The 27362-nt window shown below is 47.2% G+C and overlaps 1 long non-coding RNA gene across 1 annotated transcript in view; it reads left to right on the plus strand.

Moving 5' to 3' along the window:
* The window catches only part of LOC102550985 (uncharacterized), a 36170-nt gene extending 14564 nt beyond the window's left edge, over positions 1-21606 (plus strand). Inside the window, exons 3-4 of the long non-coding RNA XR_015652426.1 lie at positions 13721-13811; positions 21364-21606. This is a non-coding gene — a long non-coding RNA (uncharacterized LOC102550985). The remainder of the gene's footprint in view (positions 1-13720; positions 13812-21363) is intronic.
* Positions 21607-27362: the final 5756 nt, after the last annotated feature.

Raw genomic sequence — 27362 nt, forward strand, 5'->3', positions numbered from 1 at the left:
AACCAAGTAGTTTCCCTGGTTCAACTTGTCACCTCAAAAATGATAAGGGCTGGGAGCCTCCCAGTGATGCTCACTCTGTGAGACTTTGTCTGTTGGTGTCTCCTGCCACACTGGAACTCAGTACCATCCAATCTGCTCTATCCAGCCCTTGAGCGCTTTCCCGGGGACTGCCACCATTGTGCAGTTAAGTGTTGTTTCTAGCGGCTATAAGTGCACAGTGCATCTGATGCTAAAAACTTAGTGCTTTGGAGGTTGGGAGCTGAATCTTGATGGTGGAGTCCTGTCATAGCATGCAGGAAGCCATGGGTTTGATTCCTGACTCTTCATCAACCATGTGTGGAGGTGTACAGCTCTAATCTCGGCTCCCAGCTGATGGAGGCAGGAGGGTCTGAAACTGAAAGTCATCCTCAGTTAATAGAGGCCCAGTTAGACTTCTCTGGAGTGTGGGGTGCAGGGGATCCATGTGACATGTCCATCTCCTGCCCACGAGGAGGGGTATGTCTCACTAAGTATTTGTTGGGCAAAAGAATAATTAAATTCCAGCTTTGCCTTCCCATATAAGGCATGGCTGTCTTGTACCAGGCCTTTGAGGATGCTCTTTACTCTGCAAGCTAGTAGATCATCTCCCAGATTAATGTGTTGCCCATGGCTACCTATCCCTGTGGACATTTTGGCTTTATTTGTGGGATTTCTGGAATTGTCTGTATCCCGAGTGTGACAAGCAAAGGCTTGGAAGGGGGGTGTTAAGAAGTCTAGAAGTCTAAGGGGGTGATTGGGACAGAGGCAAGACTCAAATCTGGTTGGCTATATCTCACTCCCTTGCAGGTGATATGTCTGGAAACACACATCTTGAAGGTGGGGATGGGGTCAGCTGCCTGAGAGGCATTTTCAGTGCCTTTTGTGTTCCAATGAGAAGACAAAACCCTCAATAGGGTCCTGTACATGTTCCCTTACTGGTGGTGCTTGTTGGAGGAGGTTATGGTGTCTGATGCATCCCTGATAGAGGATTACATCACTAGGGGGCAGATCTGGAAGTTTATAACCTCACCCTGCTTTCCAGTTTGTTCCATCTGCTTCCTGTTTACAGCTGAGATGTGACTTCTCCGCTTCCTGCTCCTGTGACTATGCCTTTCCCACCACCAAGTCCTCTGGAACAATTAGCCAAACTCATTTTCTTTACATTTCTAGGTCATGGTATTTTATCAAAGCAACAGAAAAGGGACCAATTCAGTGTCCCTCTAAGTGTTCTAGACACAGGACTTCAGAGTCTGCTAAGTATCAGAGCCTGTGCCAACCACGGCTAGAGGCTTTTGGCTGGGCATGGAATCTTGCTCTAGGGTTACAACATCTCTGAAAGAGGTGGACTTATTTCTACTGCAGGCTTGCAGGGAACCCTGACTGGGTTAAAAGAAGCTCAGGCTCCCCAGAGACTCCAACACTTGATTCTGGACTCTCCTCTTAGGAAAACCCTCAGATTAAGTTTTGGAGTGAGCCGCCAGGAACTCTGACAATCAAACTTGAGATACATTGATGCTACTGTTCCTCTGTTTTGTGCTCATGGCAGACATAACCAATTGATGTACTTTTTCATGGATTATTTTGCCTTTGGTCTATGACTTTTGTTATCCATTATACTGAAAGACCCCCAGACTTGGGGAGACTCTCGCTCCAGTCACGGGTTGAGGTACCCCCAGGAAACACGAGAAGCCGGTCTTGATGTAATCAACAAGAGGCAGTTTTATTTACGAGATCTCGGGCTGACACGTATCTCACACAGGAGATTGAGTCAAGCCCCGAGCCTCTCTAGGCAGGAGCTTATATAGGGAAAACCAGGGGTTTCGTGTGAATACACATAATTGGCTAATACAAAGGGTGCACAGTTACTTTTGGCACGGAGTTACATCAACAAAGCATACGTGTAATCTAGCATCTCAGCAATGTGGGCAGGGCAACTCATCTCACTGCAGCAGGGGGATGACCCATCCTCAGGGAGTGAAGGAAGGGGAGGGGGTGGCTCCAGATGGCCAGTGTCCATGGGAGTTGATCGTCGGGCCAGTGAGCCCTATCTCAAATTCTCTCAGGCATGTCTGGACTTTGTTCATGACTAACTTTTAGAAATTTTAACCCTTCATTCCCCTCTACTCCTTGTGAATAGTCCTAATCTTAGGACTCCATGATGAATCTAGCGTCTAGTGGCTCTTCACTCTGTACAGCCCGATACTGTTGTCTCAACATAAGGACTTGTATAGCACTAATCCGTTCCCTAATAAAAGCAAAAAGGCGGTTAATGATGTAGGGCCCAACAATACATGAGACTTAGTTACTCCAGTTGGATGTCCCCAGAGATGTCTGCATGTAGCATCAACTTTCGTTGCCTTTCCAGTTCGACTCTCATATGTCCACTAAATGGCTTGGAGTAGATTGATCATGGCCTTGTGGCTATCTCCAAGCTGTCAGGAAACATTTAAATGAAATAAAAATAGCTGTGACACAAGCAATAGGGATTTTAGTTATCATAGAAGGAGTTGTGTGGGGTTGATCTCAAAATTGTTTTATTGCTTTATAATATTACCACAGATGCTCTCCAGCCTCCCAGTTTGGTACCATCATGGTGGTAAAATGCTGCCATGGCCTCAGGATTTTACCCATCAGTTTCTGTACTCAGATTGGTCATGGTCAAGCTTTCTTTAGGAGTGTCCTCATTAAGCCAAAAGAAAATTACTCCTAGATCTGTCCGCACTGCTCCCACACCAGGATTCCCCTTCTATTTCCTTGATCATATGGGATCTATCTAACCTCCTGGGCATGCAAAGGAGTCTAGAGGGGAGCACCTGACACAAATGACTCTATTTTTTTCTTTTTCTTGTAGTAATGCTGGTTTTGAGCTGCTGATTTTCCTGCCTCCATCTCTGGAGTCCTCCTACCCTTCTACCCACAGAGGTGCCCATGAGTTTCCAAGTATCACCACAGCTCAGAGAGAGCAAGCCAACCCAGGCCTGGACAGCACATGGACCCCACCTTCAGTTGCAGCCCTTATGTCTTAGTCTGTCTCAATAGATCTCAACTTTTACCCTCTCACCTCCAGATGGTACCCTGATGTGCCTCCCAAACAAAGGAACCATTTGTCCCTGAAGGGGACCTCAAGTTACTACCTCTGTATAAAACAAAGAGCTGTTGGGGTCAGGACTTCGTGTAGCCCAGGCTGGCCTTAAATTTGTTATGTGGCTGAGAATAACCTTCAACTCCAGATCCTCCTGCCTTTACCTCCCCAGTGCTGGGACTGCAGAGAGGCATCACCCCGACCTAGGTTGTTTATTTATAGACCTCAGTAGGAATTTCAGAAGTCTCTGGACTGTCTGTGTTCATTCAATTATCAAGTTCATAGTGGTGTTGGCTTCAAGGTCAAGAGGAGCCAGCAGGTAGAGGACAGCTGGCTTTGTCTAGGTACCATGACATGTATTTGAATCTCCCAGGGCTCTTGGCTAAATACACACTGGGTCGCTGGCATGGATTGAGCTCTGAACTGGAGCCCTCATGTGGGCTGCTGGTACCCTGACCACACGTAGAGTAGCAAGGCTAGAGATGGTTTTCAACACCAGGGATTTTCTGGCTTACAGGTCTGGGGCGATGTTGTAGTGGGTAAAGTTCTTGCTGTGCAGATAAACATATAAAGCTAGATGGGGGGGCACATGTTAGAGAACCAGACTACCAGTCTGTTGCTGGGAGCAGGAGGTGGAGACAAGAGGGACCCTGGAAACTCTGGGACAATAAGCCTGGTGTCTCCAGCAGCAAACCAGAGACCCTATTTCAAGCAAGAGAGAAGGCTAGAATGGAGATTCAAGGTTGTCCTCTGACTTCCACATGCACTCCATAATGGGAGCATATGTGTGGGTGTGTGCCTGCACATGTGCGAGAATACACATGCACATACAGAGATTAATATATTAATACTCATAATATTAATTATTAATATATCCAAACAAATAAAAGCAAGGATGTCTGGCTCTCCCTGGACCTATCTGAATCACGGGGCTGCTCTCTAACCCCAGGCCAGTGTCAGGATGGAATCAACCGAGATTATTGCTCAGCCAAGTGAGAGAAACATCTGGGAACTTGGGGGCTCACTTACAGAAGGAGACTTACAGAAGGGATTTTGGCTCTCTGTGTCTCAGTTTCTGTTTCTGTATAGTGGGGTGATCCTAAGGGTTCCCCACATGAGAACCTCAGGAGTGGGGGAGAGTAGATGTCTAGGGCTGTTGACCCCATTTGGTTCAAGCAAGGTCTAGCAGGGGGTGACAGGGGAGGTGTGGGTCAAGGAAGCAGGTGTGATGTCACAGACTTCCCTTCTAGTCCTTCAGTGCCCAGGAATGGGCAATTACCACATGGAATGGTGGTAAAATCCCTGGGTTTGTCCCCATGCTCCCTTCTTCTATGACACCAGATCGTTCGCACAGTATGGCCTGGAGACCTTCCCGGGATTGGGGCTGTTTTCCTAACAGCTCCAAGGCCACCTTTCCTTCCCAGCACCCTTCTCTGTGCAGTGGGTGTCCAAACACTCAGAACACCAGGACCCTGCTGTCTTCTACCAGGGTAGACAGTTGTACTTCTCAGTCAGGACTTTGGGGGTGGAAGTTATAGTTATTTTTCATAAAAAGGCTTGTGTTAACATGTACTCAGCTTATTGTCTTCAAATGAACACATTTTTAAAATTTCTTGGCTTTAATTTAAAGTAAGATAAATATTGATTCCCCACCAATATTGCCTCCTCTGAGTTCTTTTAAATTAAAACAATAGCTTTGCCTTTCCCTCCCTCCCTCCCTCTCTCCCCCCTACTTCCCCCACCCCCATCCCACTTGCTCCTGCTTTTCATCTTTCTTCTCCTCCTCTCTTCCTCTAGACAATCACTGGCCACTGGGCTATGTCACTGGCCTGGGGTTCCTTTGCGTCAGGGTCTTGCTAAGTAGCCCAGGCTAGCCTTGACCTCACCATCCTGCTGCTTCAGCCTCCTGAGGGCTGGGCTTGCAGGGGTGCATCTCCATTATGATCTCCATTTATTTAAAAGTGTAAACACTTCTAAGCTCATAAAGTAGAGACCTCCTACCCGGAAGAAGAACTGTTCCAGAGCTCTCAGGTCACCAGGAGTTGTTCTCAGCCCCAAATGCCTTCACCGTGAGCCATTTTACCATGAAGTGACAGTTGAGGAGGAAGAGAGGATTATCAGAAAGCTTCCAATGCTCCCTGATGAGAGCCACAGGCCACAAGGCCCTGTGTATGACAAAGGTTCAATGTCCCCAGAGCCCTGCCCCAAGTGGCCTCACTGCAAGGGGGACTGGCTTGTTCTTTCTATCTTCTCATTCCTCCCCCTTTTCCCTCCTCCTTTGCCACTTCTCCCTCCTTCTCTTTCCTCTTCCCCTTTCCTTCCTCTCCTCCTCCCTTCCCTTCCCACCCCTCCCTGCCCCAGCCCCTTCTCTCTTCTACCATGTTTCTGGCTGAAGGCTTGGCCCAGCCAACTGTGAAAGATTGTATGAGACAGGCCTAGCCGAGGTGGGAGCTTTGAGGTGGGGCTGGGAGCCTGAGGTGACTCAATTACATAAGGGTCCCCAGGGACAGGGGACAGTTATGTAACAGAGACAGGAGGGCAAGGAGGGTGCAGTGAGTCAGGGCACAGGAAGGAGCTGGAGGGTTGAAAGGGGGACAGAGCAAAGGACATGTCCATCACTGGCCAGGCAGCTGCCTTGCAAGACAAAACTAAGACAGGCCATAAGGGCCTTCCTCTGTCTGTCCCCCAGCCCCATCACACACACACACACACACACACACACACACGGACACACAGACAAACAGACACAGACACACACACAGACACACACACAGACACAAGGACACACAGACAAACAGACACAGACACACACACAGACACACACAGACACTCACAGACACACGGACACACAGACAAACAGACACAGACACACACAGACACACACACAGACACACGGACACACACGAACACACAGACAAACAGACACAGACACACACAGACACACGAACACACAGACAAACAGACACAGACACACACACAGACACACAGATTTCATATTTTTCTCTTCTGGCCCCACTGGCACATGGTGCTGGAAGGCTTCAGTATATTTTTACTGAACTCCTGGACAGCTTCATGAACTGCTTTCTGTGGCTTGCAAACACGACTCTTGACTACTACAGGACTCTTTTCTGCCTAATACCAGAATGGATAGAGGGTCTGGCAGGTGCTTAAGACGTGCTGAGAGGATAGGACACAATGACAGTTTCTTGTCACAGTTAGTTCTACCTGAAGATTACCTGGAGGGCAAGCAGGCCGGTAGGCTGTCAGCAGGAAAATGATGTTCAGGGAGTCAATCAACCAATGCTGCCTAGGCACTGTGCTAGGCGTCAGGGATGCTGCTGAAAACAATATATTTGTGCTATTCACCTAGTACTTCCTCTAGTTTGCTGTGTCTGGATTCATGGAGGGGAGGTAGGGGGGTGTCCCACTGGGCTGTGATCAGTGGTGAGTTTGTGGCCACTTGTAGGTTGTGGCAAGAGTATTGGTGTCACTTCCACAAAAATGATTTCAAAACCTTGCAGGGGTCAGTGGAGGTGGGAGTGTTCTAGTGTTTGCTTGCCAGAAGACAAGATAGTGGCTTCCCTGCCTGCACTGGAAGTGTTTTCTTTCAGGGTCTGGGTGCCAGTGTGACCGTGACGAACAGCAGAGGCTGTGAGGAATAGGAAGCAGAACTTGTTCTCTGAAGTCTCAGAGCACTGTGGTGATTTGCCTCTGTGGCAAAGCTGGGCCTCTCTTGGCTGATGGTATCAGCCATCTTCGGAGAGTTTTGGACAAATGCTTGGTGTCTGCCTGTCCCCCATTCTCTCCTATCCTTCTCCACTCTACTCTTCATTCACTGAGCTAGCCTGAGCTAAAGTGGCCTCCCCTATTGTAGAATCACCAGACAAAGGTCTCATGTAGCTGTAGGATAGCCTTGAACTTTTGATCCCTCTGCTTTCACCTCCTGAGTGCTGGAATTATGGAGGGTGCCTCTGTGGACAGTTTATATGGTGCTGAGAACTGAGCCCCAGAAGCACCTACCCACCTCCCATGCTTTTTTACAGAGCTCCTCCCCCACGCCACATTTTTTCATTTTGAGACAGGGTTTTGCTGTGTAGCCATGGGTAGGCTTGAATTCATGTTCTTTGTGCCTACCTCCAAAGTGCTAAGATTATAAGCATGTGTCATCATGCTTGGCTAGTGCTCCAAACCTTTACACGCAGCTTAGACTTTATGGAGACCAGGCCATTTCTCCCGTTAAGAGGAAGAATCAATTTCCTTGACTATCTCCGTGAATGTGGGCCCAGACCAGGGATTTCCCTATGGCCACTGGAATGCTGTGTAACTTTCGTGTAGCCCTTCCTGTATCCTCTGCATCCACAAGTCTGAACACTAGCTCTTGACCCAGATGCTGTGTTAGAAACCGATGTCACATGCAGAGGTCGCATAAAGGAGAACTGAAGAGTTATAGTCAACAGCCCCTCGGGGTATGTGACTTTTGCTAATATGTGTGAGCCACTGGGCACACAGGAGGCTGAACCTTTAGTGAATGCAATTCCTGCCGATGCACGATGCACGACAGAGGAGCCTGCTGGGCCCTGCCAGCCCTGAGAAACAGGAGGCTCAAGAAGACTTAGCTGATATTTGGACCCTAGCTGGGGAGTCCTTGGTTACCTCTCAGGGAACCAAGACAACCTCCTCCTGTTTGGGGACACAGTCTTTCATTTATTCCTCTCTTTCCCTCTTACTACTGATGTGGTTGCTACTATAATTACAAATGCACACTTAGTATACAAAATGGCATAGCTCATTATGACATCCCCACACATTCTGATCTTGTGCTTTGCTCCATCTATGGGGCTGGTGTCTTAGACGTCCCAGTCTGCTATCGAAGGCCTGGAGGGTTCTGGGGAGTTCCTGCTTGGTCCTCAGTCTGTGTGGGAAGAGCACGGAGCTGGTTCTGTGGGGCTATTCCCTCTGTGAAGGAATGTAGCGGCAACAGGGTAGATGGCCTTGCTTAAGGTAGTGGGAACGAAGGCAAACAGGCGAAAAGCAGTTTCCTTTTTCCTTGCCCTATATCTTCTGCCATCAGACGGTGCCATTCACATTTAGCGCGAGTCTTTCTGCCTCAGACAATTGGATCGAGAACATCTATCATCAGCGTGCACATCAGCTTATGTTATAGCTGATTCCAGATGCAGTCAAGTTGACAGCCAAAACGTCTTTCTTTCCATAAAATAAGGACACAGTACCAAGACAGTTAGTTATGAACCAGCAAATGGCTCCACACTAGATGTGGAATTTGCCTTAGTCTGAAGCAATGAACTCCTGTTCTTAATTTTCCCCACCTCAGGTATTTTGTTATAGCAACCTGAAAGGGATAAGAAAAGAAGACTAGAAATCCTCCAAGTGCAGACTTTAGTAAAACCAGAGTCTGACTTTGGGTTTGGAGCTTAGGGTCAGGTTGAGGTTTTCTTTATTTTTTAATCATTTTATTAATTTATATTTTCAAATGATAACCCCATTCCCATTTACCCCTACACAACCCCCTTTCCAACCCCCTTCTCCTCCTCCCCTTAGCCTCTAGGAGGGTGCTCCTCCATCCACTCACCCACTCCCATCTAGCATTCATCCCCCTATGATGGGCATCAAGTCTTCACAGGACCAGGGACCTACCTTCCCATTGATGTCAGATAAGGCCATCCTCTGCTCCATATGTGTCTGGAGACATGGGTCCCTCCATGTGTACTCTTAGGTTGGTGACTTAGTCCCTGGGAGCCCTGAGGGATCTAGTTAGTTGATATTGTTCTTCTTATGGGGTTGAAATTCCCTTCTGCTCCTTCAGTCCTTCCCCTAGCTCTTCCAGTAGGGTCCCTGGGCTCAGTTCAATGGTTGACTGTGAGTATCTGCATACGTATTGGTCAGGTACTAGTAGAGCCTCTAGAGGGAACAGCCATACCAGGTTCCTGTCAGCAAGCGCTTCTTGGCATCAGCAATAGTGTCAGGGTTTGGTGTCTGCAGAAGGGATGGAACCCTAGGAGAGGCAGTCTCTGGGTGGCCTTTCCTTCGGTCTCTATTTTATTTTTTGTCCCTGTCTTTCCTTTGGACAGGAATATTTCTGAGTTAAAAATTTTGAGATGGGTGGGTGGCCCCATCCCTCAACTGGCAGCCATATCTACTGGAGGTGGTCTCTACGGGTTGCATCTCCCCTTTGTTGGGAATTTTGGCTAGAGTTATCACCATTGGGTCCTGGGGGCCTCTCAATTCCTTAGAGTTTGGGACTTTCTAGTGGCTACCTCCAGTCCCCCATTCCCTACTGATACATGCTTCTATTCAATTTTCTTACCCTTTGTACTTCTGTCCTTTCCAACACCTGATCCTGCCCCCCTTTCCCTTCCCCTCCTTTTCCCTCCCAGATCTTTCCCTCCCTCTACCTTCTCTGATTATTTTGTTCCCCGTTCTATGTAGGATCAAAGCATCTACACTTTGGTCTTCTTTTTTCTAGAGCTCCATATGGTTTGTGGGTTGTATCTTGGGTATTCTGAGCTTTTGGGCTAATATCCACTTTTCAGTGAGTGCATACCATGTGTGTTCTTTTGTGTCTGGGCTACCTCGATTAGGATGACATTTTCTAGTTCCATCCATTTGCCTAAGAATTTTATGAAGTCATTGTTTTAAATAGCTGAGTAGTATTCCATTATGTAAATGTACCACATTTTCTGTATCCATGCTTAGGGTTTTCTTTAGAGAAGGGGTCTTCTGGAACAGTGGGGCTGATGCTAGAAGCCCTTTTGGACTCAGTTTCCCTGGAAATCACATAAGGGTTTCCAGGGAAGCAGCAGCATGCAGGTGGGTGTGAGTGTGGGACACTTCCACAGCTCCAGGCACATGACGGTGATGGTGGGGTACACAGCATCTTTTTAGATTCTTCAGTGTGGACTGGGGCTGTAGCTCAGTGGTAGAACACTTGCCTAGCATGCATAGACTTTGGGTTTCATCCTTAGTACAAAACAAAGCAAAACAAAACAAAACAGAACAGAACAAAAATTGAATGTGTTCTATCCTCTGTCACAGCTAGACCTTCTCTCATATCTAAAGGAAAAAAATCTCAATTGATTTTAATTTCCCTCACTGGCCTTTATGTATGCCCTTGCCTGATTCATCTGCCATTGTTTTCTTTCTATTGTGGTGGTTGAAAACTTGTACTGTCATAGGCAGACGTAGTGCTGAAGGAGCTGAGAATTCTCCATCTTCATACAAAGGCAGCCAGAAGGAGACTGGAATTCCATTCTGGGCACAGCTTGAGCATAGGAGACCTCAAAGCTCACCCCTACAGTGACACCCTTACTTTAACAAGGCTGCTCCAGCTCCAACAAGGCCATATCTCCTAATAGTGCTACTCCCCATGGGCCAAGAATTTAAACACGTGAGTCTGTGAGGGCCAGTCCCATCCAAACCACCACATCCCACTCTCTGGCCCCTGTATCCTTGTAGCCATAACATAATGCAAAAATGCATTTACTCCAATTTCAACAGTCTCAACAAAGTTTAAAAGTTCAAAGTCTTTTCTGAGATTCATGGGATCTCTTAACTGTACTCCCCTATAAAATCAAATAAATAAATCTGCTAAATCAAAACCAAATAGCAGATCACATACTTCCAACATCACAGGATATGCAACCAAAGATGACCAAGAACCAGCTGGGCCAACTCCAAACTGTGCATCTCCATGTCTGATGTCCAACTCCTTATAGCTTTGTTGACTTCAACAAATTTCATTCTCCTGGGCTGGCTCCACTCTCTGTCAGCAGCTTTCCTTGACAGGTTTCCCATGGCTCTGGCATCTCTAACATCTTGGGGTCTCCAAAGAAATTTCAACTTCACAGCTTCTTGTTCTAGTGTCTGGGATCCACACATGATCTTCTGGGCTCCTCCAAAGGGCTTGGGTCACCTCTCCAGCATTACTCTCTGTAGCACTCTAGGCTCTGATTGACTCCGCTCCACTGCTGCTGCTGTTCTTGGTGATCACCCATGGTACTGGCATCTCCAATATGCTGGAGATGCAACTAGGTTTCACCAATAGCCTCTGATAGGTTCTCTTCATTGTGCCAATCCTCAACTTCTCTGCATGACCTCTTCAGTTCTAGACTTTCAACTGTTACAGAAGCTGTACCTTCACCAATTACCTTAAGGCTCAGCTGCTCTCCATGACCCCTTCATGTTTCCAAAACCAGTACTACCTGGGTGATTCTTACACATTACCAAATATAGCTGCAACATGAGGCACAACCTTGGCTATATCTAGAACACAGCCTCTTTGTGCTCTCAGAATATACTTCCCAGAAGATTTCACTTCAGTGATGCTGGTCTCTTCCTAATCACTACTAATTTCTTAGCTCCAGATAACCAGCATCAATTGTCCCATTATTCCCTTCTATTCTTTACTCTAAACCCAGAGCCACTTGGCCAAAGCTGCCAAGTTCTGCTGCTTGCTGGGGCTGGAACATGACCCCCTCGTTCTATTATATCCGTCAATGCCTAAGCTTAGCTATCCTGGAACTTGCTCTGTAAACTGTCCTTGGACTCAGAGATCTGCATGCCTCTGTCTCCTGAGGGCTGGGATTAAAGGTATGCACCACTATGCCTGAACTTAAGCTTTTCTTTTTTCTAAGCTTTTCTTTAATTCCTTTTTAATATAGATCTTTATAAATTCTTGATTGTAGTTCATTCCAGATATAGTCAAGTTGACAATTGAGACTAGTCATCACAATCGATCCCTTGTCAATTTGACACACAATCATATCCCCGTCTGTCCAAATGAAAACAGTAACCAGTCATAATAACACATAAAATGATATAACAGTCTCTTATTCAACTTTAGGTGCGTAAACAGTAAGCTTAGCTGGGTGGGATCTTGTCCCAAGGCTATGAACCCCTTAATTCCCTTTAATATCCTTAGACACAGGATTTAACTCAATTCCAATTCCTGGTGCCCCTTTACTCTTTGAATCATGTATTTTGTGTTTTTCTTTTCTCAGTTTGCTATGCTTGATCAAAATGCTCTTCATAAGAGTGAACAACATGACACAGTTTATGTTAGGCTCTTTTGAAACTTCCTTTGTCAGTGCAATTAACCTGAATCTCTTTACCTTAGCCTCAGGCAGACATTTCAGAGAAGGGCAAAAAATAGCCACATTTCCCATCAAAATATCACAAAGAATGGCCTCTAGGTAATGTTCTAGATTTCTTTTCCACTGAAACCTTTTGAGCCAGGCTCCCACAGTTCAAATCAACCCCAGTACAACTGTCTTCCATGTTCCCTCTAGTAAGACCCACTAAACCCCACTTAAAGCATTCCACTGCTTTCCTAATCCAAAGTTCCAAAATTTACATTTCTTCAAACAAAATCATGGTTAGCCCTATCACAGCAATACCCTAGTCCCTGTTACCAACTTCTGTCTTAGAGTTTCCATTGCTGTGAAGAGACACCATGACCAAGGCAAATCTTTCACAAAGCACAACAGTTTTACTTGGGGCTGGCTTATGGTTTCAGAGGCTTAGTCTATTATTGTCATAGCAGGAAATATGGCAACACTCTCCATCTTGGTCAAAAGGCAGCCAGGAGGAGACTCTTCCTCAAGCATCCAGGAGGGAACTGGAATTCTACACTCAACAGTGTTTGTGCATAGAGACCGCAAAGCCCATTCCCACAGTGACACTTACTCCAACAAGACCACACCTCCTAATAATGGCACTCCCCATAGGTCAAGCATTCAAACACATGAGTCTGTGGGGACCAAACTTATTCAAACCACACAGTGACCAAGAGAAATTTGGGGAGGAATGGGTTTATTGAATCTTAGAACTCTCAGGTTACAATCCTTCACTGAGGGAAATCAAGTCAGGAACTCAAGGCAGGGACTTGGAGGCAGTAACTGATGCAGAGACCATGGAGGAGTGCTGCTTACTGGCTTGCTCTTCACGGTTTGCTCAGGCTGCTTTCTTATACAACCCAGGACCACCAGCCCAGGAATGGCACTACCCATAGTGATCCCACATGAATCATTAATCAAGAAAATGCACTATAGGCTTGCACACAGACCAATCTAATGGAAGCATTTTCTTAATTGAGTTTTTTTCCTTAGACGACTCTCTAGCTTATGTCAAGTTGACACAAAGCTAGGCAGCACAATATCCTTGTTCTCTGGGACTCATGCTGGGTGTGAATGGCAGTCCTATATTGCCTCTGGTAGAAGGAAGCCCTGGGTAAAGGGAAACTATCTGTGTTTCTGGGGAGGGCAGTGTGCTCTTTATGGGGTGTTGTTCTCCAGCACAGGGGTAAAGAGATAGGAGGTCAAGCAGACAGAGGTGGGAGGTCATGGGACTGACCCCACACTCCTTGTTTTCATGAAATAATCTTATGAAGTACGACAGTTTAGATAGTTACTTTTCCTGTCTCTGTGATCAAAACTTGACAAAAGCAACTTAAGAAAGAAAGGCTGAGTCATGATTGGGTGTGATGCAGTCCACCGTGGTGGGGAGTTATGAGGGCAGGAGTTCGAGGCACCAGGTCACATTGCATCTGCAGTTGGAAAACAGATGTGAATATTGGTATTCATTAATTTTCTCCTTTTTATTCAGCCCAGGAACTCAGATTGTTTTGGTCATCCTTCCTGTTGAACCTCTTTGGAAACACTTGGCGATCAGAGATGAGCCCGGGTTGACAATGAAGGTGAGCCGTCACTGTGTCTGGCTGAGTTTGGGCTGTAGCCAAATGGCATAGATAAGAGTAGTCAAAACAACTGCATTCTTAGTGCCTTGCAGACAGCTTCTTATTGCATGGGGGGGGTAGAGGGAGGGGGACAAGGAGAGGGACAGGGTGAGGGAGGGAGAGGAACACACACAGAGAAGCAAAGTGTGTGTTCTGACACTTCTTGTTTGTGTGTGGTATGTGTGGTGCACATGTATATGTGCGCATGTGTATGCATCTGAGCTTGTACATATGGAGGTGATAGGTCAATAGGCTGCATGTCTTCTGCTCTCTTTACTCTCTCATTGTCCCTGAAGCTTACTGACTAGCTAGACTGGCTGGCTGGTGAGCCCTAGGGATTTTCCCATCTCTGGTGCCCCTTCTTCACAGGGATCACATACGTGCCAGTGTACTTGGTCAGTGTTGGGATCCAAACTCAGCTCTTCACATTTGTACAGCCAACATTTTATCCACAGAGCATCACAGCCCCATGTTGTTTTCTTAAGAGCAGTCGTCCCATTATTGGGGCACAGATTCAACTTCATATAAACTCTATTCTCCCAAAGGTCCCACAACCTCATGCCATCAAATGGATGGCTAGAGCTTTGACATGAATCTGAGAGAAGAGGGCATTCATAGGTATGGTATGGATTTCTGAGTAGTGCAGGCTGGGCAGGAGGTGGAGCCTAAGGTCTGACACTGACATCCTTGGTCATTTGGTCTGCAATGGAGGGCCAGGTGCTGGTCTCACAAGGTCATCACTTGGAGATGGACTCTGGGCTGTAAGTGACTCATGGAGAGCAGGTCGGAAGCCTTTCCTGGATTCAGACATGGGTAGGAGGAGGCAGGGGAGAAGCTAGCTTTGTTGCTGGGTTGGACTCAAGCTGGGCAGAGAGCCGTGCTGGGTAGTGGCAGACCTAGACATGACGACTCACTTGCATCCAGAAGGGCAGTAGGCATTCCCCTTGGCCAGGAATTCAGTACCTTTCTTCTCCAGCATTTTCTCCAGCTCTCCTGCCCTTGTCTGGGTCTTCTGGTCTCTGTGGTTTACTTGGGGCGTATCAATACTATCCTCCCTGGAGCTATTGTGTCTGTCCACCTCCAATAGATAGACTCATCTCAGGCTGTAGGCTTCCTTACTTAGCTCAGCACGAGGAGCCCAAAGGGGCTAGATGGCAGTGCTAGACTGAAATGTCATGCAGTTCTCTGTTTTAGTTGACCTGTTTCTCCCCTTCACCAGTCCCTACCCACTTTGTACCCATTTTCTGGCTCCCCAGGAACATGCCAATCCTGTTGCCACATCTAGTCTGTCCCTCAGCCCAGATGCCATCCTATGGCTACTGGGTAGAGGCCCTGGAGGGGGCAGCCTCAGTTCAGTGTGGCCTGGCTCCACTTGTAGTTTTGTCTTTGTAATAATCCGAATCAGTTAATCTCCCTTCTTTTTCTCTCACAGCACTTCCTAAGATCCCCACTTGAGGGCGACATCTCCCTGTGTGTGGATTGTCTTGTTTGTCTGGTTTAAACTTTGTCTTCCTCTCTCCCTCCCCCCCTCTCCCTCCCTCCTTCCCTTTCCTTCTTCACATTTGGCCTGCTTTGCTCTTGGTATTTGTGCTTCGAATTTCATATAGACAAATGGGGTGGAAAGGAAGAAGACAAACACGTTGGACCCAGTGACATCTGCCCAGCAAGGACTCCCCAGAGGCTCAGGACCCCAGGGTCTGCGACACGATGAGGACATATTCTTTATTATCATTATGACTATGCTGTTTGTAAAGAATCATGGGTCTCACCATGACACTGATGTATACAACGTCCCTCAAATGTGTTTCTCCCTCCAACCCCTTACATCCTTCCACTCTGTCTTTCTTTAAATCATGTGACATTTGTCTCTCTGCACTTGGTTTAATCACATAACATGGTCTCCACTTTAAGCAATGGTCAGAATTGCAGTCTTCTTTGTGACAGAATGAAACTCCATTGTGTATCTGTACCATGTTTTCTCTGTCCATTCAGCTGTTGACTGGCACTTACCTGCATCTGAGAGGACTGGAGCAGTAACAGGCACCCAAATGTAGGAGGCTGTGGAGGACATCAGAGAGCTGTCTTTGTGTCCCTTCACCATTTCGATAGGCAGGAGATTGCCTCTTGTTCAGGATGTTAAATCTTAACCTCCAAGTCCTGTGAGTACATGGTGAGAAGGGCTCTGCAGAAGACATTAAAGGTTTTGGCACAGGAGAGGTAGCTACAGATTAAGAGCATTTCAGTTGGGCTGGAGAGGTGGCTCAGTGGTTAAAGGCACTGACTGATCTTCAGAAGGTCCTGAGTTCAATTCCCAATGACTACATGGGAGCTTACAACCATCTGTAATGGGATCCAATGCCCTCTTCTGGTGTGTCTGAAGACAGCTACAGTGTACTCATATAAATATAATAAATATATATTTAAAAAAAGAGCATTTCAGTTCACAGCATCCACATGGTGGTTCACAACTCTCTGTGATTCCATTTTCAGGGGATCTAATTCCTTCTTCTGACCTCTGTGGACACCAGGCACACATGTAGTCCACAGACATGCATGTAGGCAAAACACCCATATATAACATAAAATAGAATCAAAGTCTCGAGATGGGGACATGATCCTGGCTTATGTGGGTGGACGAATGGGGCTATTACACAGGGGAGGCAGAGAGGAGATTGGTCAGGGCCAGTATCTGCCTGGAGGGAGACTAAGGGATTCAGCATGCAGACCCCAAAACATGACCCTGTTGGCATTTGAGAAGCAGAAGGACCAGGAAGGTGGTTGTCACCCAGAGAAGGTCATCCTCAAGGTGCAGTCCTGGGCTACCTTCATACTTGAAGACACCCAAGAAGACATCTAAAAAGGGTCTGAGCAGAGAGAGACCCTCACAAGACACAAAGTCTCCCTGTTCCTTTGGGTCTTCATTTATAAGGTTCTTGTACCTCATAAAATCTACAGCAAATTTGCACACATGCTCCTCATCGATGTGTCTTTTGTTGTGGGAACCTGCATACATTATTTTTCATTCTTGTGACAAAGTGCCTGACAGCGGCAACTTAAATGAGTGTGCTAGTCAGGGTTCCCAGAACTTACCGCTCTGCTGCTGTAACAGGATACCATGACCCAAACCAACAGGCAGAGGAAGTTTATTGGGCTTACACTAACAGAGTGGGAGGCCATAATGTCAAAAGGCAGGTGGTTAGAGCAGTAAACCGGATGGTAGCATTCTGTCACACAGGAAGCCAAGAGAGGGAACAGAAAGTGGGGCAAACCTAAAAGCTCTGGAAGTCTTCCCTCAGTAACATACTTCTCCAGCAAGGCTTCCACACTGGTAAGGTTCCCAAACCTCCCCGATCAACCGGGGATGGAGTGTTCCTTTGGTTCCTAAATGGGGAGCATGAGTCTATTGGGGGACATTTCTTATTTGGACCACTGTAGAAGCAAGTTCAGTAGTCTCTCTCTCTCTCTCTCCTTCCCTCCTTCCCTCCCTCCCTCCCTCCGTGTGTGTGTGTGTGTGTGTGTGTGTGTATGTGTGTGTGTGTGTGTGTGTGTGATTTATAAATGGAGATTTAATAGAGAAGCTTACACAACCGCTAGTCCATAATAGCTGTCTGTATGGCATCCAAGAAGCTCAGAAGTCCTAGCCTGGCTCCGAAGGCTTGGAAGCTTCTGTGGCGTGTCTGACGGTGAAGAACCTGCAATCTGACACCATCAAACGATGTCAGAGCCACATATGCACTCTTTCAGAAATAACAGGGCTCAAGTGTGTGCATGCCCACCTCCTTCTTCCTATTCCCTTCTGCCTGTGCTGCCACCCTGTTGGAAGGAAGAGCTCACATTCAGTGAGCTTTTCTTCCCAAATCATTGTCCCACATGCCCAGCATCTCTGGAAAGGCCAGATATCCCTTAATTCAGTCAAGTTGAAAAGCAAGACCAGCCATCAATTTTAGTTCATGTTTTAGAAGATTTGGTTCATGATCACTCATCTCTGTGTTTCTGGGCTCTGAGTGAGTCAGGGCATCATGGTGGCAGGAGTATGTGGGGGTCTATCTCAAGGTAGACAGGAAGCAAAGAGTAAGAGAGGGACTGGGGACCAGGCACAACCTTCAGATGGACTCATCTTTGGGCAAGCCCTATTCCTTTCAAAGGTTTCTAGGAGAAGACTTCCCATCTCTTGGCTTGTGGCTGACTCACTCTGGTGCCTTCCTTCATGTTTACATCGTCTTCTCCCCTATGACTTTCTGTGTCTGTTCACATCTCTCTTGCATGTGTTGTGTTGTACATACCTGTTAGTTTAGATGTATATGTATGCACATGTGTGGGGATCAGAGGTCATGTGTCTTTATTCATTTGTTCTCCATTTGGCTTTTGAGACAAGGTCTCTCACTAAACCTGAAGCTCACAGAATTGGCTAGAATGGCTGACCAATGAGCTTCAAGGATCCTCATGTCCCCATGAATAAGTCCTTGGGTGACAGGCACAGACCCTGGGTTTTTGTGTGGATGCTGGGAATCTGAATCCAGGTGCTAATGCTTGCTAGGCATGTATGTCACCCACTAAGCCATCTCCCCAGCCTTCTCTCCAGACCCTTTGGGACACCAGCCATTGGAGGGAGAGCCTGTGAGTCACATGCCTCTCAGGGAAAAGTCACCACAGGCACTGTAGAGTGTCCTTATCATGTCCCTCTGGCAATGACATCACTGATCCTGTATGATCTGGATCCATATGGTCTATGGGGTCTTTTGTTGACAGAAATGTCACCACGTGGCACAAGCTGATCACATCATCCAAGATCCCACTTCCAAAAGACCACATTCTGGAGTGGACATAGACTTTCAGGGATGCTAACTAGACAGCCTGTCCTCAGCACGTATATATCTTCCCTTCACACCTGGAGGTAGACAAGAAGTTGTTCTCATCTTACAATGAAAACAGTGCCTTAGAGACACTTAACCTTAGACCTTGCCCAAACTATCCATTTAACAAACAAGGACTGGGTGTGGGGACCCTGGATCCCAGTGCTCAAGAGGAAGAGGCAGGACAGTTGTGAGACCAAGGCCAACCTGGGCTACATGGTGAGACCCCTTCTCAAAAACAGAACAGAACCAAACAACTCTTTCAAAACATGTGTCAAACAATAGCAGCGGCAAGTGACAACTGAAATCTAGAATTGAGTGAGTGACAGCTGAAATCCAGAATAGAGCAAGTGACAGCTGAAATCTAGAATTGAGTGAGTGACAACTGAAATCCAGAATAGAGTGACAGCTGAAATCCAGAATAGAGTGAGTGACAGCTGAAATCCAGAATAGAGTGAGTGACAGCTGAAATCCAGAATAGAGTGAGTGACAGCTGAAATCCAGAATAGAGCGAGTGACAGCTGAAATCTAATATAGAGCAAGTGACAGCTGAAATCCAGAAGAGTAGAGTGAGTGACAGCTGAAATCCAGAATAGAGCGAGTGACAGCTGAAATCTAATATAGAGCAAGTGACAGCTGAAATCCAGAATAGAGTGAGTGACAGCTGAAATCCAGAATAGAGTGACAGCTGAAATCTAATATAGAGTGAGTGACTGCTGAAATTCAGAGTAAAGCAAGTGACAGCTGAAATCCAGAATAGAGTGAGTGACAGCTGAAATCTAATATAGAGCAAGTGACAGCTGAAATCCAGAATAGAGTAAGTGACAGCTGAAATCCAGAATAGAGTGACAGCTGAAATCCAGAATAGAGAAAGTGACAACTGAAATCCAGAGTAGAGCAAGTGACAGCTAAAATCCAGAATAGAGGGAGCGAGAGATGAAGTCCAGAATAGAAGGTCCCAGACAATAGCAGAGTCTGTGTCACCCCAGAGGGCCAGAACTTCATGGAGAAAACCAGCTTGGGGGTGAAGAGTGCTGAGGTCACCCTGTGACAGAAGGTGGCTGTAGGACCTGGGGTGCAGCTTAGCTTAGCTTAGCATAGCTTATGTAGGGCCCTTAAATGCAGCAATAAAATAATAAAATGAACAAAATATAAAACAACAAAATAAAGTGAACTAGGTTTTGCAAGAAGGACACATGAGTTGAACTTAGTTGGCAGTGACACAGCCTTGTAGAAAAACATCTGTGGAATAGCCTCAGGCAGAAAACAGCCCAGCTAATTGTAGCTTACAACTAACTTTTTACATTCTATGTTTTGCCTGTTTGTTGCCTCCTCTCTCTTCCAGGCTTTGTTGACTTTTGTGATTCTTTAAGGGACTATGGTGCTGTTCCCCCTGGCCTGAGATGCTGAGATGTGGCCTTAGGTTGAGCAGAGGGAAAGGGCAGGGGTATCTGGTGAACCTGTAGTACAGTGTTGTGGCCACATGGTGGCAGTGTTTCTTGCAGCCCGCTGCCACCTCATGCACTATTCTTGAAAGTTTAGGAACTTGGAGCTCCCACTGAGCAGGCAGGGTTAGGAGGTTGGGATCACAGTGAGCCTCCTTCCCTCTTAAAGAGGGTCAGCAAGTGTCCCGAGGCTAGGAGCTGAGTGGTGCCAGGAGTTCCTGTTCCCTTTTCTACCTCTCTGCCTTGGGAGCAGGTGGAGTCATTGGTGGAAGGCACAGGGCAGGATGTGAGAGGAGCCAAGAGCAGTGGACAGAGTCTGAAGACAGTTTGAAAGTGGGATCAAAAGGATGGTACGGGTAGAACCTCGGTGTTTTCATCTATGAAATGGGAACACTCTTTTGGCTCTAGGAGCTCAGCAGAAATGCTGGACTCTTTCCAAACTGTCAGCTCCTTAAGTTTCATGACTGGAGCCCAGGGCAGACAAAAACCTTGGGTGTAAAATGGGGTTTGGGCCTCACCAGTCCACAGTGTCAGAATTCAGCAACAGAGGCTCTGGTTTCAAGAGCCTTGAGCTTAAATCCCTCTTTTCTTCTCTTTTTAAAAATTGAGACTTAATTCACTTACTCTGAAGCTGACAATTTTTGTGGGTTGGGTTGGGTAGGAGACTAGGTAAAGTGCCTGCCACACATGCTTTAGGACCTGAGGTCAGATTCCCAACACCCACATAAAAAGAAGACTCAGTATTGATGTCAGTGACCAGGCTAAGGGACCTGGATAGAGATAGGTGGATCTCTGTAGCTCACTGGCCAGCCAAGCTCACTGATTGGTGAGGTCCAGGCTTAGTGAGTCCCTATGCCCAAACGTGTACACATAGGAACATATCACACACACACACACACACACACACACACACACACACACACACATACACAGAGAGAGAGAGAGAGAGAGAGAGAGAAAGAGAGAGAGACAGAGAGAGACAGAGAGAGACAGAGAGAAGGTAGAATAGATAGATAGATAGATAGATAGATAGATAGATAGATAGATAGATAGATAGATAGAGGTAAGAGGTTAGGAAAGGTGTGACCACTGCCACTGTCTAACTCCAGAACATTTTTATTCTGCAAAGAAACCCTATATGCACAAGCAACCACTCCCTGTTTACTTCTGTCCTCCAGCCTGTGGCAATCACCTCTTTGTTTTCTGTCTCCTCAGATTCACCGTCTCTGGATATTTCATATGAATTCAGCCACAGCAGTTTTTACAACTGGCCTTGTTTTCTGAGCACACCTTTCCAGTGCACCACTGGGTAGCGCAGCCGGTTGGCACTTTATTGTTTGATGGCTACATGCTGCTTCACTGTGTGTCTTGTGACTTGCACTTATCCCCTTGATGATGGACAGATGGGTTTTCCCCGGAGTGATCGTCGTTACTAACACAGCAGGGAACATTCCGGTATGTGCCTGTGCGAAGTCATATGTTCATGTGTCTTGTACACTTATCTGAGAGTGGAACTCCCGGGGCAGGGAACACTCAGATTTCTTCTGGGGGAACTGACAGTAATTCCACAGCCTCAGCTCTGCCTCTGTGAGGCCTCTGTGTGGCCTCAGGTCTCTGAGCCTCAGTTTACTTCTTTGTAAAACAAGGATCATTATAAAGTTGGCCTTGCTGGGCTCTTACAACGGGAACAAGGTCACAGAGGCTAACCACTGAGCGACATCCCTGGTGCCATGCCAAGTCCCTAACAAATGTCCGTTCTTACTCGTATTTACCTGCCTGTTTACTTATTTATGAGAAGGACGCAGCCCAAAATACACACAGCGCTCACCGGGAAGAGCAACAATAAAAATAGGCTCAGAAAATCGATGGGGATGTAAGAAGCAGGTCCTGGAGTCCAGGCGTGGACTCTGCAGATGTCCGATGTCCACGGAGCAAGTGCGGCAAGCACTTCCGAATGCTGCGGACTCACCCCGAGTCCGAGGGAGTAGAGAGAGGGTGAGGGGCTCAGCAGGTTCCTGGGGTGTTGGCTCCCTGGAGCAGTGCTCCCCACTTTACCACTTTGTTTTTCATTTGTGCCCGAGGTAGATGAGCTGAGCATGGTACAGTAGGCATGGGTACTGGGGTGGACGACCCTGAAGGGCATTCCTGATTGCTGCCTAAGTGTCCTTGGGAAATGCTTCCCATCCTCTCAGCTCTGTCTTCCCCTTCCCTTTCCTTCTTCCTCCTTTCCCACTCCCTCTCCTTCTCCCTTTTCTTCCTTCCTCCATCGCCTCTCCTTTCTTGAGTCTCATGTAACCAGAGCTAGCCTCAATTATGTAGCTGAGGCTGGACCTGAACTTCTGATCCTTCTACCCCCAACCCCAAGCGTAGAATTTACAGATGTGCCCCCATAGCTCTCCTTGGCTATTTTCTGAATACTAGCTAGTTAGAAAAGTCACTTCTGTTGACATGTAATCCACAAACAGTTACTCGTTAAATCTATGCTTAGGACTGTACCCATCACATCATGTGTGTGCTGTGCTTTGGAGATGGCTTGTGTGTCCTTACTGTGTTCATGTGCTGGCATTGGATCCCTATTGTGAAGTAAGAAGAGGGTAGAAATCTAAGCAGACTCCTAGTCACCTTTTCATTGCTGTGACCAAGCACCCAACAGGGGCAACGCAAGGTTGGGGTTATTTTTGCTCAGGGTTTCAGGATGGTTCAGTCTGTCCCTGTGGGGAAAGTGTATGAAGCTGCAGTGGAGCAAACAGCCCAGGTTGGAAACAGGATGGGTGTAACCCTGGAAACCCCACCCTTAGTGCCTGCTTCCTCGAGCTGAGCCTTCTAAAGTGGGTCACAAGCTGAGGGCCCACTGTCAAAAACAGGGCCTTGTGGGGGCAGTTCCCAGTCAAACCATCACACTGACTGTGGTGCTTACAGATGGGGCTTTCAGGAAGTGATCAGGCTTAGATGATGTCATGGGTTAGGGCCCATGATTCAGCACTGATAGTGTGTGCTTGGTGGTGGGGGCACATGATGCTATGATAACTTGGGACTCTGCCAACACAAGGCTGTCACCACATCGTGAGTGGAAACCAGTTGGTCACCCTATAACAGTAGGTCACTATTGCACTAGTAAATGTGTCTGGCCTTCAGGTTGGTATTAGAACATTCAGGGTTCATAATTGGGTAAGGTCCTTTGATAGCTTTTCTCCCTCAGCAACTTGAATGTCACCTTCCGGCACTCTGAAAGCCAGCCAGCACGGAGGAAGCTTGTAGATCCGTTCCAGCTAAAGTTCTGTGTGTTCTGCAACTGAAGCCTGCAAGGTCTTCAGCAACACGGTCATACCATCCAGTTCTGGAAGAAACCCATTACTTTTCATGTTAACAAAATATTAAATTAAAACATAAGCTAAAAGTGGGCTAGAGAGATGGCTCAGCTGTTAAGAGCACTTCCTGCTCTAGTAGAGGACCAGAATTTGGTTCCCAGCACCCACACTGGGTGGCTCACAACCACCTGTGATACCAGAGGATCTGACAGACTCTTCTATCCTCTTTGGGCATCTGCACATGAGTGCACACACATACACAGGCTAGCAAGAATTCAAATAAATCTAAAACCAATAAAAAAGATCCGAGGCAGAATCCAAGTGCTGGTGCTATAATTCTACTCTACTTATGTGGTGGGGATCAAACCCAGGGCTTTGTGTATGCCAAGTTTATGTTGTTCAGCCGAGCTACACCTTCATGCCTACAAGCCTGTTTTCATGAGCAAGTACTAATTCTACAAGACAGTGGTTTTGTGTGTGTGTGTGTGTGTGTGTGTGTGTGTGTGTGTGTGTGTGTGTAGGCCACAGGTCATAATTGGGTAAGTTTGTCAATTGCTTAATTAAAGTTTTTTTTAAATTTTCTACATAAAGTTCTTCTACATTTATTGTTATTTAAAGACAGTATATTTACTTACTGTGTGTGGAGACAGTAAACACACGTGGGAGACAGAGGTCAGAAGAGATTTTTACTCCTTTCAATGTTCAGGTCTTGGGGATTGAACTCAGGTCAGGCAGGTAGTACCTATACCTGCTAAGACACCTCAACATTGTGTTTATAAAAAGATAAAGAGAGGGGTATGTGTTTTGTGGAGGTGTGGTAAGGTATGGGGGGATGGGGTGACTGCAGGCTGAGGCATCCCTTCCACCACCCCTCCCCCTAGGGATCAGTCACACAGCAGTGTAGGAATGTATTCAGGGCATGGGGAGGGGACTTGAGGGGGTAGTAGGGGTAGTAGAGACAGGGGTGGGGTGAGGGAGAGAGAGAGAGAGAGAGAGAGAGAGAGAGAGAGAGAGAGAGAGAGAGAGAGAAACCAGCCATGAGCAAACTGAGAGAGAGGAGGGAGGGGAATGAGGAGAGAAGGGGGGAAGGGGATAGAGCAGGAGCAAGAAGGCAAGAGCAAGAGAGAGCGGAGGGGGCAAGCAGCCCCTTTTATAAAAGTGAGTCAGGCACACCTGGCCTTTGCCAGGTAACTGTGTGGAGGAGCTTAGACAAAATGCTAACACCCTCCATTTTGATTTTTAAGAAAGGATCTCTCACTGAATCATCAACTCACAGAGTGGTCTAGTCTTTCTGGCCACAAGATTCTTGTCTCTGCCACCTCAGTGCTGGGATTAAGATACATGCCATGTCTTTCTTATGTATGTATGTATGTATGTATGTATGTATCTATCTATCTATCTATCTATCTATTTATTTATTTATTTATTTAAAATGTGAGTGCTGGAGAGCTGAACTCACTCAGTTTGGCATGTTTTTGGTTTCCTGTGATATGGGCTTTGCCTGAATGTGTGCTGTTTCAGGCGATGCTGTGGGACATTGAGAATTGACAGGCTAAATCCTTTGTATACAGGCGCCACAGTATCAGCTGGGTGAGTTCCCAGGAGTGAGACAGCAGCTGAGGTATCAACAGTGTATGTGCAGTTCCCACTGCCCAAGTCCCTGGGTGGGGTTGTTGATGTGTCTTCTCATGAGTTTGCTTCCTATGACCTTATCCCTGCACTGGTAAAGTTTCAATCCCTTGTGTTCTGGTCTTGTCTCACACACAGAGTGGTGTGTTCTGGACATCTAAGCCTCATTTCTACTTCTTTCTCTGCTGACTCTGTCCATTTATGTCCATTTTTCTTTCTGTCAACTCTGCCATTCAGCTCCCTTTATGAAGAAGAGGGTTACTTAGCTCTTTGTGTCAGGTTCCCAGAGATCTGATCTTTGCCAGTTTGATGGCTGAAGAACACTGTGTGTCCCCTTGGGTCCTTATCCATGGGTGGTGTTGAGCATCTCAGATGGGAATTCCACTGGGAAGGGGCTGGGAGATGACTCTGTGGGTGACAGCATTTGCTGTGCAATGATGAGGACCTTCTGAATCCCCAGCACACACACAGATCCTAGCATAGGCACGCGTGCCTGCAAGCATGGCATTGCTGGGTAGACTGGGCAGGTCCTGGGTGTTTGCTGTCCACTCAGTCAGGCTGAAACAGCTGCAGGGGTCCCGTTCAGTGACAGACCCTGTTGCCAAGGCAGAAAAGTGACGGTGAAGGAGGAAGACGCACATCGTCCACATGTGGCTCCTGCACGTGGTACCTGGGCGCCCACACCTGCACACTTATGTGTCATATGTACACACACACACACACACACACACACACACACACGTGTTTCCTGTGATTCTGTTGCTGTAGCTCCCATGGTGCCACAGCTCTGGTTCCGTGTCTGCAGGTCCACCCAGCAGTGCCTGGCATGGGCCTTTCTTCTCTCATTGCCACCTAACAACACAGTGAGACAGCTATTTCCACAGTGACCGCACAGTGTTAGAAGGTATTAGAAGGTATTATATGGCTACGTGCAAACACTGAAGGTATTTGAGCAGCCTGGCGACCTCAGGGTTCAGATGTGGTATGCACTACCCTTTTCTGAGCTCTCTATTCGCTGGGGGCTGCACAAGGGCACTTAGTGAGGCACAGGAATTGGTCAGCCATGGGACCCCACCCCAACGACTTTAGTGTGGACGGTGGAAGCCCCTTCAGAGCACGGTGAGGCCGGCTGTGCAGGGATGGATGGATCACTTCCTCACGGTGATGCCCAGAGGGGTTTGCAGGCGCAGCCCCTCAAGGGCTGGTAGATGCACATCTGGTGGCCATAGCAACCTGACACTGCAGTGAGCACATGGGTTTGGGATTTTCCCCGGGGTTCCCCAGCTGAGATGCAGAGAGCATTCTGGTATGGTGGGCTCAATGAGCACAAAGAGGAGGGAGTGGAGGCCTCAGAAGGGACAAGCCACCTGGAAACTGTGTCAAGGAAAGGTCTCTAGGACCCTGGGTAGATTACTCCATGTGTGCTGTGTGTGGGGGTGCGAATGCTCGTGTGTACATGGGAGACCAGAAGTTGGTGACAGGTGTCCTCCTTAGTCACTGTTCCCTTGAATGTTTGAGACAGAAATCTGAACCTGGAACTCACCAGTGGGCCTGTCTGGGAAGTTTCCCCAAACTGGGATTAAAGTATATGTCGATCAGAAAGGGAGTTGTAAGCCAGGCTTAGGATCCTAGCACTTGGGAGGCTGAAGCAGGAGAATTATGAGTTTAAGGCCAGTCTGAGCTACAGAGCAGGCTTGTGTCTCCAAACAAAAAGAACCTCCATTGCAAACAACCAAAACAAAAGAGAACAAAACCCAGCCAAACGCAGGTACCTTGGAAGTGTGAAGCTCGCACTTGTGCGTGGCTCTTGCTGAGGTGTCTGTGCAGGCAGCAGGGCTCCTGCCCTCCAAATTAATTTCCATGGAGAACGCAACAGCTATTAAATGTTGTACCAGTTAGGGACCACTCTGGAGACACAAATCACAACAGTAATTTGAGCCAGAAAATGTTATAAAGAATTAACCAGACAACGGGATTACATGCTAAAACACAAAGAAAACGTTGACAAATCAGGAGCAGATTTGAGGAACAGTTCCTTCAGGCTCAGAGTACCCGTGCATGGCATCTATCACGCAGCAAATGGGCACACGGTAAGGGAGTGCCAAGTGGCATCCGTTCAGCTGTAGCCATACATGCAAGCATCCCCCCCCCCCCCCGTTGTCTGTAGATGACTTCTAATACCTTCTAACACTGTGCGGTCACTGTGGGAATAGCTGTCTCACTGTGTTGTTAGGTGGCAATGAGAGAAGAAAGGCCCATGCCAGGCACTGCTGGGTG

This window comes from Rattus norvegicus, chromosome 1, assembly GCF_021556685.1.
Source record: "Rattus norvegicus strain SHRSP/BbbUtx chromosome 1, alternate assembly SHRSP_T2T, whole genome shotgun sequence".
Classification (NCBI taxonomy): Eukaryota; Metazoa; Chordata; class Mammalia; order Rodentia; family Muridae; genus Rattus; species Rattus norvegicus.